We start from the raw sequence: 9,379 nt of genomic DNA, 5'->3' as shown, positions 1-9,379 counted from the left end.
GTCACTATTAGAGCCCCCTCCCCTGTGGGAACGTTTGCACTCGCACCCCCGATGTCCTGTGTCTATTATCATGGTTCCTATGTAGGGGTGACGAGTGAGCCTATCGGCACGAATCGAGCGATCAACTTCTGGGTTTTCAAAGTTATTTGCCCGTAGTCCTGTTTCTACTATCATGACTCCGACGCAGGTGCCTTGTGACAGCCAATCGGCACAAATTGAACTGATTGATTTCCGGGTTCCTGTACTTATCTTCCCGTCAGCCCACTGTCCTGGGATCATCACGGGAACGCAGCCGTGGGTAGGTGTACAGCCGAACAACGGGCAGCCTGACAGTAAGTGACTTGTTTATTGAGCCGGGCACGTAATGAGTAACTCTTTTTCTTGTTACCAGATAGACGGTGCCGGCACCTGGTTATAACAACACAAGCGGGTAACAAGGACATTTTACACCAGCCCGAATGGTTATTTTGCCTTTGAAACTCGCAGTGTAGACGTACACTTTTAGGAATACTGCAGTGTTCTCTGGTGTTTTCCTTTTTCTATTACGTGTCTCTTGGATACAAGCAGTTTCCTGCACGTGCAACCTTGTTGTAGCTCTTATTATTATTTGTTGTGGTTGTCCTATGGCTGAGTCTGATATTACTTTCCCTGGTGCAGCTCCCCAATAGGTGTTAGATTCAAGCTGTTACTGGCCACTCTCAGCCACTCTTTTCCAGATGGTTTTTCCATTAGTGGGGGACTAAGAGGTGACCTGGACTTGATTAGATACGGGGGCAACTACATTTCTTCTTTACTCTCTTTTAACTATTTTGAATTGACTTGATTCTACAGGCTAAGGGTCTCTACAGTTCTGCCTTTGATCTCAGAGATGAACCTCGATGGGTACTCATTGACTGTATTCATATCATAAGCATTTTATTTTCTGTTTTCACCTCTTCCAGAGTTTTGTGCGCTCGTCGCTAGGCCCGTGTTTTCCTATGGAACCTGTTCCATAATGGGGACGGTAAGCACATGTATGTTTCTATTGCACTTTACCACTGAGCACCACAGCACCATGTGAGCACCATGAGTTCACAGAGTGCCGCATTGTGTTTCTTCATGAGTCCATAAATACATTTTTTCTGTCTTTGTGGATTATAACTTCTTACTTCATGTTTACTGTTTTACAGGTTATGATGTACTTGTGACAAGCCAAGTGTGCAGTTGACTAGAGTAAGTGACTGGATATATTGAGACTGACAGTTGTAGACTAACCGACGTCCATTGGTTAAATATAGGAGAAATGTTGATTTGTATGGTCCTGAAGAAGTGTCAATGGATCTGGATGGACCCTTAGGATGCGAAACATGTTGACACAATGAAGGGAGTGTAAGTTAGTCCCTCGCTCCTTGTTTTTCTAAGCATTAGAAGAGAGCGAATGAGCATTATCTCATTCTATACTCTCTCTGTTGTTTTTAACCTTGGCTAAAACCCACTATGAATTAATAAATTGATTATTTTACATTGGAGTCGAGCCAATTTTATAAATTTTTTCTATTCTCTCTCCTTGTTTGTTCTGTGCCGACACCGTGGTTTACGGCACTGCACTATTGAGAAAAGATCTCCGGCAAAGAGCCCCCCTTGTGGGGTCCCTGTCAGACATTGCAGCGCCGGTCTGATGAGGAGCACACCCGATGATGAAGCATGACATCCATCGGATGTGTGAGGGCTCTTGCTTCTAACAATATGATTGCCCTATGTCCTTTTCTCTTCCCCTTTCTTTGTATTTTGGAACAGTGTATTCTTGTTTATTAGTTCCCAAATATGTCCATACAAAGGCAATTATGCATGCCTAGTTCTGTAAAGTGTACAATTCAACATGCGTGAATACATTTGCATTAGAGCAATTTAACTTTTTTGGTTTTTGTTTTTGTTTTAAATGTACAAATGGTTTGGGCACTCAGGCCCTAATAATTTCATACATTTGTACATTTAAACCCAAGCAAAGTAAAAAATCTATGGGTGGAGACTTGCCATTTCTCTTATTTATTCCATCCTTTGGGTTCCAACTCAACCCCATGAAAACTGATGACAAATACTTTGCATTGTTGTATGCACCTAGGAATATATATATATATGATTTTGCAATTTCAGAAGCAAAAAGCTATAATACGATTTTGCACACATTCCAGCAAAACGTTTTTTTTTTTTTTACACCGGGAAAACAATCTATTTCATAGATGAATTAATATATTTACTAATGACAAATATAATTGTTATAATAATGTCTCACATTTTTAATTATTTTATGGCATAATTAACTTTTCTTATGAACATTCTTTAAAATCTACATTTTAAACCAATGTCTTTGGCAAATTATGGTTTAAAATTCACTTTTAATCTCCGTTTTCAAATATATATTTCAGGGACAGGCAGACACTGCATATCACATATCTCCTTCATGTGGCAGATGGTAACTAATGTGCACACTCTAACATTGCAGGGCCTGATTCACAAAGGGCCTCCACACTAGTGGCGGAGGCCCCACGCTCGTGATGGAGTCCCACACACATGGCTGGACCTCTACAATGGGAAAACAGTATGGAGATTCTGTCACAAGTGTAAAATGCCTGCCATGACTGTCGGGCCTCTGCCATGACTGCACAGATCCTTTGTGAATAAGGGCCTCAGTACGAGTTTGGTGGTCTGTGGACCGCCATGTTGGCGGTCTGACTGTCAGTGGTCTGCTGGCCCCCCCATACTGACTGTCAGTCAGTATGGCAGGGACCGCAGCGGTCCTTCACAGCGGCAGTCAATGTTAGAGATCCCAGCATCAGGACCGCCATGGCTATTATGACCTGCCAGACTGCCAAGATTTCATTGAAAATTCCACTGCCATGGAAAGCTTGGCAGTCTGGCATGTAAGAGGGCCAAAACGAGAGGCCTGGGGGTACGGCCGCATGGCAGGGAATGCGAGGGCCCAAATTTGGGAGTTTGTGGGTGCACTATGTCCCATGCAAGCATGGTGCATGAAAAACAAGCTGCCCATCGTGCTGACAAGTAGGGGAGCATGGCCGGCAGTAGCTCCTTTGTACTGCCCCAAGTCTCCCCCAACAGTCACTCCAGCTCCGTGATGAACTCATTAAACCGCAGTCATGGACTGTCAGCCAGATGCCATCCCAATATTGGTATCTAGTTCCCTCTCCCATTGCAGTATATAAGCATGTTTTTTGGGGGGACCAGACGTAGAAGATATTAGTACAATCACAATATGGCTCTACAGCGGGTGTTATTGAGGTAAAGGGCCTCATTAGGTGCGTTGTCATGCTGGAGGGCTAATCCTGCTGGGGGCCTGCCTGCCCAGTGAAGTGCCCAACTAAACCTATAGGTTCAAAGCAAATTCAGTGACCAAATCGTACATGATAGTAAGTCGCCATCATTGTAAAGGTCTCACAGAACATCAGATTGGCCCTGTACCCAACTAAAGGAGCCAGGATTCATCCTATCTGGGGGAAAGTCAGGGTTGTGTGTCAAGGGGGTAAGCTGGAAGGGATAAGTCGGAAATGCCTGGCACTGTCGCAACTTCCTCCAATAAGCTAAAAGTGTAGATGTCAAAGTCAGTAGCTGGGAAGCCTCGAACCAAGCTGACATTGGAAGCCATGAAAGTTCCTGCAGAGAAGAGGAGGGGAAAGCTTGCTCCACCTGAACCCAGGGTTTATCATCGGGGTCATAGTTCCAGTCAAAAGAGGGGTGGAGTTATGGATCTAAAATTTATGTTGAGACATCCGGGAAACCCAGGCCGCCTTCCAATACAAGTCTACACAGGGAGGCTTTCGCCACTCTTGGGGGCTTGCCTCCCCATACAAAGTCAAGCATTTTAGCACAAATGTGCACGTGAGTTGCTTGAGCGATGATTAGAGGAAGAGTCTGTAGCACATACTGGAGACAGGGCAAAAATTTAATTTTCAGGCTGCTAACCCTGCCCAGCCAAGAGATCACCAACTTACCCAGCAGTAAAGGTCCTTGAAAAGGAAGGTGAGGAAAGGCACAATATTACTGATGTATATGTCTTGTCTACGGGGTAGGGGTCAAATCCCCAGGTAGGTAATAGCTGATGTTTCCCACTGGAAACGACTTCTCAAGACAGGGTCCATGACGCTTCTCATGGGGTCCACCACTCCCATGCTCTGTGATTTTGAAAAGTTGATATTGAAACCCGATGTTTTGGAGAAGGTGTCCAACTCCCTCATCAGTGCTGGAATAGTGATCTTGGGGTTGGTAATGAAAAAGACGATGGGGGTCATTACAACCCTGGCGGACGGTGTTAAAGCTGCTGAAATACCGCAAACAGGCCGGCGGTCAAAAAAAGGGAATTATGACCCTGGCAGAAACCGCCAACAAAGACAGCCACTTTAACACACCGCCCGCCACGGCGGTACAGACAAGCAGCGCGGCGGTCACCGCCAACAGACAGGCGGGAGACAATGTACCACCCACAGTATTACAACCCTCCAATCCGCCACCTTTTCCGGGGCAGATTCACCGTGGATAAAAACACGGGGGAAACAGCTTTTGCTATGGGAAAACGCTCACCTGAACATATCCCACGAGGACTCCATTGAGCCGTAACTCCAAATACTCCCTGCCCTTGTGTTTCTGCTCCTCTATGACCAACAGCTACGTAGGCGCCGAAGACAACGGTGAGTACTGCACCTACGACATGGGGAGGCAAAAGTTAGGGGGACACCCACCAAACACCCTCACCCCCACCCTCGCATATTACAACATACACACCAATGCATTCACAAAAAATCACAATGACAACCCACAATCCCCCCGGAAGAATGAAAACACAAAGCAAAAATCGGTCAAACAATGTAATGTGACAATATACATGTCATACAAAAATATACAGATATATATTTGAAAATCAGTCATAATTATATACAATACGAGAAGTAGTGCAGATATGTACATAACAATGTCTGTGCACCATCAGTCCAAAAATGCATGGGCGAGGCCCACAAACGATACCTGACCACAATCCGAGAGAACACTGCCGGGGCATCAGATAGAAATACTACAGGCAGCTCAGGGGGAAGGGAAGGGGGGGCACCTCAGCCGGATGACAGCAAAGCCAGATCCACGACGGGGCTCCATGCCCATTTATGCCATCCTGGGGAGTGCAAAGCCACAGTCTCTCAAGTCTATACAGTGGGTGGTTTGCCCACTGTGCCATCCTGGGGAGTGCAAAGCCACAGTCTCTCAAGTCTATACAGTGGGTGGTTTGCCCACTGTGCCATCCTGGGGAGTGCAAAGCCACAGTCTCTCAAGTTGATGCAGGTCTCTACTGGTACTGGGGGGGACTGGTGCCCAGACTGGATGAGTCTCCCCGTGAAAGGTCGTGTCCTGTCACTGTCCCAGCTGCACATGGGATAAGGATGCCTGATGTGGCGGTCCATTCATTCCTACCCGGTGCTTGCCCTGTTCAGCGGTGCTTTGCCATGGCGGTCTTTGCCCTGTTCAGCTGTGCTTTGCCATGGCAGTTCAGGACTGTTCAGCGGTGTTTTGCCATGGCGGTCTTTGCCCTGTTCAGCGGTGCTTTGCCATGGCGGTCTTTTCCCTGTTCAGCGGTGCTTTGCCAGGGCGGTCTTTGCCCTGTTCAGCGGTGCTTTGCCATGGCGGTCTTTGCCCTGTTCAGCGGTGCTTTGCCATGGCGGTTCAGGACTGTTCAGTGGTGCTTTGCCATGGCGGTCTTTGCCCTGTTCAGCGGTGCTTTGCCATGGCGGTTCAGGACTGTTCAGCGGTGCTTTGCCATGGCGGTCTTTGCCCTGTTCAGCGGTGCTTTGCCATGGCGGTCTTTGCCCTGTTCAGCAGTGCTTTGCCATGGCGGTCTTTGCCCTGTTCAGCGGTGCTTTGCCATGGCGGTTCAGGACTGTTCAGCGGTGCTTTGCCATGGCGGTCTTTGCCCTGTTCAGTGGTGCTTTGCCATGGCGGTTCAGGACTGTTCAGCGGTGCTTTGCCATGGCTGTCTTTGCCCTGTGCAGCGGTGCTTTGCCATGGCGGTTCAGGACTGTTCAGCGGTGCTTTGTCATGGCAGTCTTTGCCTTGTTCAGCGGTGCTTTGCCATGGAGGTCTTTGCCCTGTTCAGCGGTGCTTTGCCATGGCGGTCTTTGCCCTGTTCAGCGGTGCATTGACATGGCGGTTCTGATAAGGACATTGGTGTGTGGCATGAAGTTCTCTACACTGGACATTGGTGTGTGGCATGACGTCTTCTACACTGGACATTGGTGTGTGGCATGACGTTCTCTACATTGGACATTGGTGTGTGGCATGACGTCTTCTACACTGGACATTGGTGTGTGGCATGACGTTCTCTACATTGGACATTGGTGTGTGGCATGACGTCTTCTACACTGGACATTGGTGTGTGGCATGACGTTTCATCATTGCCCAGCGGGGCTGTGGCAGCCGGGACCCTCCAGGGCACTGACTCCGGTGGTGGTCTCCTGACCAGTGACGATACTTGGGCCCTCCTGGGGTGTGACTCTGGCGGTGGCCTCTGGACCAGTGACGATACTTGTGCCCTCCTGGGCAATGACTCCGGCGGTGGTCTCCTGACCAGTGACGATACTTGGGCCCTCCTGGGCTGTGACTCTGGCGGTGGTCTCCTGACCAGTGACGATACTTGTGCCCTCCTGGGCAATGACTCCAGCGGTGGCGGTGGTCTCCTGACCAGTGACAATACTTGGGCCCTCCTGGGCTGTGACTCTGGCGGTGGTCTCCTGACCAGTGACGATACTTGTGCCCTCCTGGGCAATGACTCTGGCGGTGGTCTCTGGACCAGTGACGATACTTGGGTCCTCCTGGGCTGTGACTCTGGCGGTGGTCTCTGGACCAGTGACAATACTTGGGCCCTCCTGGGCTGTGACTCTGGCGGTGGTCTCTGGACCAGTGACGATACTTGGGCACTCCTGGGCTGTGACTCTGGCGGTGGTCTCTGGACCATTGACGACGGTGCTGGCGGTTGTGTCTCGACCGCCGGAAATGATGGCGCACTTCTCCGCCGTGACACTCACAACAGGCTGGGCAGACTTCCTCTGGCCCTTCCCCACCTTTGGTGGAGTCACAGCTGACTCTCCAATCCCCTTGGAATCCATGTCAGTTGTTTTCCCACCAGGAGTCTTAACACGGTCCCGTCGTCCACTCTCCAATTTTAGAGCCTTTACAGGGGGTGGGCTGCCAGTGCCTTGGCTCCGGGTCCTACTGCCTGCCCTGGTGGCCGGTGCACTTCACAAACCTTGAACAGGCACCACTGGTATTGGAGGCTTTTTGGCTGAGGCGCTACAACGGGACTGATGAATTGGAGGGGGGGGGGGGTGGGGGCAAAAAGGTCAACTTTACAGAGGGACAGTTTCTGATGAACACTGGGATGTGTAGCTGGAGGGGGTCTGGGAGTGGAGGAAGAGGAGGTGGTTGTCGGAGGTGTCACTTTAGCTGTTTTGGGTGCAGGTGCAGGTACTGGAGGCTGTCGTCAGGTGGATGGATGTTGGGTGAGTGATTGCCGGCGTTTGTGTACTTTGGGAGGGGGCGTCACAGACACACTGGGAGAGGACACAGGGGACGTGTAAATGGCAGTGCAGGTTGTAAGTGCAGGTGAGCGGGTGTGGTGCAGGGTGTCCTGGTGCGATTCATGGTGCCTGTAGATGTGGTGCATGCAGGTGTGTGTGTAGACGAGACTGGGAGGGAGGAGGGAGAAGAGGAGGAGGGGGACACAGTGGAGGCAGTGGGTGTTGCTGTGTCTGTATGTGGGTGAGGCTTGCGTGAGTGCCTGTGGTGTGTGTGGTGCCTATGTTTGCTTCAGCTACTTGTGTGTGCTGACTTGTGTGCATGCTGGTCTGTAGGTGTGCTTGGGATGGGCTGGGGTACAGGAGATTGGGTCTGGGTGGAGGAAGTTGGAGGGGGGAGGCTAGACACAGGGACAATGGCTGCCATCAGTGCTGAGGCCAGAGATTGCAGGGTTCGCTGAAGGACAGCCTGACCAGAATGAATGCCCTCCAGGAATGCATTACCGTGTTGCAACTGTCGTTCTACACCCTGGATGGCATTCACAATGGTAGACTGCCCAACAGTGAGTGACCTGAGGAGGTCAATGGCCTCCTCACTGAGGGCAGCAGGGGTGACTGGGTCAGGGCCTGAGGTGCCTGGGGCGAAGGTGATGTCCACCCTCCTGGGTGAGCGGGCACGGGGCGAACGCTGAGGGGCTGCTGGGAGGGCGGGGCTGGTAGGGGAGGTGGCGGCTGTACCTGTAGAGGTGGGGGGCACAGATGGTGCCACCACCACAAGGGAGCCCACATCGTAGAACGAGTCCGTGTCGCTGCTTGGTGATCCGGTGGCCGACGTGAAGCTCCTCTCGCCCTCCGTCCCACTGGTGCATTCAGAGTCCGTGGTGTGGCCCTCCATGGCCATGTGGGATGCAGCTCCCTCGTGCTCCGGTGCCACTGTACCTCCACCTGTTGATGTTGATGTACAAAAGGACAGGGAGAGCAGAAAAAGGGGGGGAGACAGAAGAAAGAGAGTTTTAGTGCATGGCATACCGCTACCGTTGGCGGACAAGACAAACGCAGCAGACCCCTGCATTACGCCGTGCTCCTGCCCTCTGCACATGCAATTCCTGGGATATGGCCTATATGGCAATGGTGGACATCTGCGCACATGGATGCCACAGGGGCAACTATACCTCGACTTGGCACTCTGCTGAGGTGGGGTAGAGTGCCACATGGCTTACATTACGGAGGGGCCTTGCCTACCTAGCTTGCCCTGGCCTAGGGACACCCACAGCCCACCTCCCCCACCCAGACACCTCCACTGCACGCAAAGTCTGCAGAATGAGAGTGTACTCACCCCCTTGTGTCTGCTGTGATGCCCTCAAGCACCCAACCAACTCCGGGTAGGCCACCGCCAGGATCCGGAACATCAGGGGGGTCATGGTGCGACGGGCACCCCTCCCACGTTGGGAGGCCATCCCCAGCTGAGCCTCCGCCATCTTCTTGCTTCAGCGGCGAATGTCCTCCCATCTCTTACGGATGTGGGTGCCCCGTCTCTGGTGGGCCCCCAGGGTCCGGACCTCCTTGGCGATGGCACGCCAGATGTTCCTCTTCTGGTGGGCGCTGACCTACATGACATGCACAAGGGAAGAGGAACAGTCATTACCAACTGCACCGTCGTTGTGAGTGGCCCCCTCCCTACTCTGGCCATTTGGCCCATTCATTCCCATGCATTAATGTTCTATGAACGCTGCCCCCTTCCCTCTTCCAACCAGCCCTCTCCACCCAGGCCTAGCCCATACAACGTGCTCCCTGTGTACTAACCTGTTGGTCTGGAGGACCGTAGAGTAGCG

General features: G+C 51.3%; 1 long non-coding RNA gene across 1 annotated transcript in view; it reads left to right on the top strand.

Annotated features, from left to right (window-relative positions):
* Positions 1-262: 262 nt before the first annotated feature.
* The window catches only part of LOC138297353 (uncharacterized), a 91,589-nt gene continuing 82,472 nt past the window's right edge, over positions 263-9,379 (top strand). Inside the window, exons 1-3 of the long non-coding RNA XR_011204043.1 lie at positions 263-332; positions 942-1,003; positions 1,170-1,212. This is a non-coding gene — a long non-coding RNA (uncharacterized lncRNA). The remainder of the gene's footprint in view (positions 333-941; positions 1,004-1,169; positions 1,213-9,379) is intronic.

Source organism: Pleurodeles waltl, chromosome 5 (genome assembly GCF_031143425.1).
Source record: "Pleurodeles waltl isolate 20211129_DDA chromosome 5, aPleWal1.hap1.20221129, whole genome shotgun sequence".
Classification (NCBI taxonomy): Eukaryota; Metazoa; Chordata; class Amphibia; order Caudata; family Salamandridae; genus Pleurodeles; species Pleurodeles waltl.
Note: the sequence above shows the minus strand (reverse complement) of the source record. Positions and strands in the feature narration are given on the sequence as shown.